Source organism: Scomber japonicus, chromosome 2 (assembly GCF_027409825.1).
Source record: "Scomber japonicus isolate fScoJap1 chromosome 2, fScoJap1.pri, whole genome shotgun sequence".
Classification (NCBI taxonomy): Eukaryota; Metazoa; Chordata; class Actinopteri; order Scombriformes; family Scombridae; genus Scomber; species Scomber japonicus.
In genome coordinates this window covers 40,352,655-40,355,485 of record NC_070579.1, presented here as the reverse complement: position 1 = coordinate 40,355,485, position 2,831 = coordinate 40,352,655, and the positions used below count along the sequence as shown (strand labels likewise).

General features: G+C 50.3%; 1 long non-coding RNA gene across 1 annotated transcript; it reads left to right on the top strand.

The window, feature by feature from the left end:
* Nucleotides 1–426: 426 nt before the first annotated feature.
* On the top strand, nt 427–886 carry LOC128377361 (uncharacterized). Its single transcript, XR_008323310.1, has 3 exons — nt 427–715; nt 762–778; nt 851–886. It is a non-coding gene; the product is annotated as an uncharacterized LOC128377361 (long non-coding RNA).
* Nucleotides 887–2,831: the final 1,945 nt, after the last annotated feature.

Sequence of the window (2,831 nt, the reverse complement as noted above, 5' to 3'; positions counted from 1 at the left end):
AAAAGCTGCCTGCTGTCGAACTAGGCGAGCCAAGGTTGGGTTGAGTAAACGGCGGGGTCACTGACATCAAACATCCTGGCCGAATTGAAGTGGTGCAGATGTAGTGAAAAACAGCAGGGGTCATTGGCATCCTGGTGCTGATGTTCTGGCCTAAGCCGAGTGCTGTGATTGGAATGAAGGGACGGCAAGGGTTGTAGGCATCCCGGTGCCCGATGTTCCCGTTGGAACGAAGTGCTGTGGTTGGACAAATAAACAGCATGGGTTGCAGGCATCCCGGTGCCTTATGTCCATAACTAAGCAAAGTGCTGCTGTTAGATTTAAGGAAATAGCATGGGTCGTAGGCATCCCGGTGCCTGATGTCTCTGTCTAAACAAGTGCTGTGCTGCTGTTGGATTTAAGGAAACAGCATGGGTTGTAGGCATCCCGGTGCCCGATGTCCCTGTCTAAACAAGCGCTGTGCTGCTGTTGGATTTAAGGAAACAGCATCGGTCGCAGGCATCTCGATGCCTGAAGTACACGACTAAGTGAAGTGCTGCTGTTGGATTTAGAAAACAGCATGGTCGCAGACATCCCGGTGCCTGATGTCCCTGTCTAAGCGAAGCGCTGGGGTTGTAGTGAGGAAACGCCATGGTTGCTGGTATCACTGTGCCCGATGTTCCCGTCTAAGCGGAACACTGGTTGGAGTTAGAAAACCACATGGGTCGCAGGCATCCCGGTGCCTGATGTCCCTGTCTAAATAAAACGCTGCGGTCGTAGTGAAGAAATGGCATGGTTGCTGGTATCACTGTGTCTGATGTTCCGTCTAAGCGGTACACTGTGGCTCGAGTAAAGAAAACCGCATGGGTTGCAGGCATCCCGGTGCCTGATGTCCCTGTCTAAACGAAATGCTGTGGCTGGAGTAAAGAAAACCGCATAGGTCGCAGGCATCCCGGTGCCTGATGTAGACGACTAAGAGAAGTGCTGCTGTTGGATTTAGAAAACAGCATGGTCGCAGGCATCCCGGTGCCTGATGTCCCTGTCTAAACGAAGCGCTGTGGTCGTATTGAGGAAATGGTATGGTTGCTGGTATCACTGTGACTGATGTTCCGTCTAAACAGAACACTGTGGCTGGAGTAAAGAAAACCGCATGGGTCGCAGGCATCCCGGTGCCTGATGTCCCGGTCTAAACGAAATGCTGTGGCTGGAGTAAGAAACCGCATGGGTCGCAGGCATACCGGTGCCTGATGTCCCTGTCTAAACGAAATGCTGTGGCTGGAGTAAGAAACCGCATGGGTCGCAGGCATCCCGGTGCCTGATGTCCCTGTCTAGGAGCGGCGCTGCGGTTGGAGTGAGGAGACGGCAGGGGGTTTATGACTCAGACAATATAGAATCAATTTCAGGTTAGTTGTATTTGTGATAAATTGTGTTAGTAGCTTGCGATCCAGCTTTTAACGTGGACGATACAGAGTGATTTCGGTTAGTATTGTGATAACTGTGTTAGTAACGTGCAATACGATGCGTTTAATGGCAGATGATGCCTAAAATGACGATGACTCGATATGCTGGCAACGTGCAACCTGGTGTTTGTAATGTTCAAGCACGTGTAACGGTGTGCAATGGCAAAGTGACGTTAGAGTAGCTGCGCGAGAAGCTTCCAGCTGGTATATGGAAAAGACAATGTGGAAGTAACTTTAAATTAATTATGAATCTTTACTACAAAGTAGTGGCAATGGATAACGTATGATGCAGGACTGATGCCGTTGGTATAATGCCATAGACTGTATAGAAGAAATGGACGTAACAATGTGACGTCACCTACTGGTTTGTGGACTGCTGCTCGGGAGCCACTTTAATTTAATTTAAATTTATTTATATTTATTAATTTATTTATTTTCCCTCTTTTTCTTTTATGACACCAAAACGATAATACTGACAAGTCTGAGTAGAATGAGTAGCGCAATACTACCTGGCCCCTGCCGGGGGGCGCTGTGGCCGTGGGGCTACGGGGCTCTGTGACGTCACGCGTGCCGAACCGGGCGGTGATTGGCTTAGACGAAAACCCGGAAGGCGGGAGCGCCTGTTGCTGTTGTTGATGCTGAGTAAACGATGAAGCTTTAGTTTAATGTGGCTGAGGTTGATAGGGAATGCATCCTATGCAGGAATCGTTGGCAGTTCGGTTGCTGATGTAGGGGTCCGTTTGTGGATGTAAAGGCGGCCGGACGGAGAGTGCGAGTCCGGTGTGGTGGAGAGTTATCTGGACTGTTGAAGCGGTTGAGGAGGGGAGAGTTGAAGCTGCTGCTCCAGCGGCTTTGTGCGTTGCTTCCCTGGTTTTTGCCCTCGCTAGTGGAGGAGAGGAAGCCGGAGATCTACCGGGAGTGTCACATCAGTGTGGGCTGAAGAGCCTGCAAGGCCGGCATGTGCCCCGCGGGGCGCTCGGCTGCGGTCTGCTACTGTGTGACGAGAGGAGAACCGGTTTCCCACGAATCTTCAGTCAAGTCGAACGGGTTGATCTGCAGTTCGTGATCCGTGGTGAGTTCACTCTTGGAGTAGTAATCGTAGCATTTGTTCAAGTTTTGTTGATGCGATGCGGGAAGTACGATCTGTTTCTGGGATGACCATGAAAGCTTGACTGAGACTGCCTGCACGTGAAACTCGAAAGCGAGAGTGAACGAGGGGGAAGCTGTTAGGTCTGTTTATATAGGAGCCGGAAGGGGTGTAATTGGTGTGTGTTCCCGCTCCCGAAACTGCGCTTATCAAGCTTCGATTGATGAAGAGGATTTATGAGTATGACACTAATTAAGGATTCAAGGCCACCATGCATCGAAAGTGCTTGCAACCTCTCCATGGTGGTG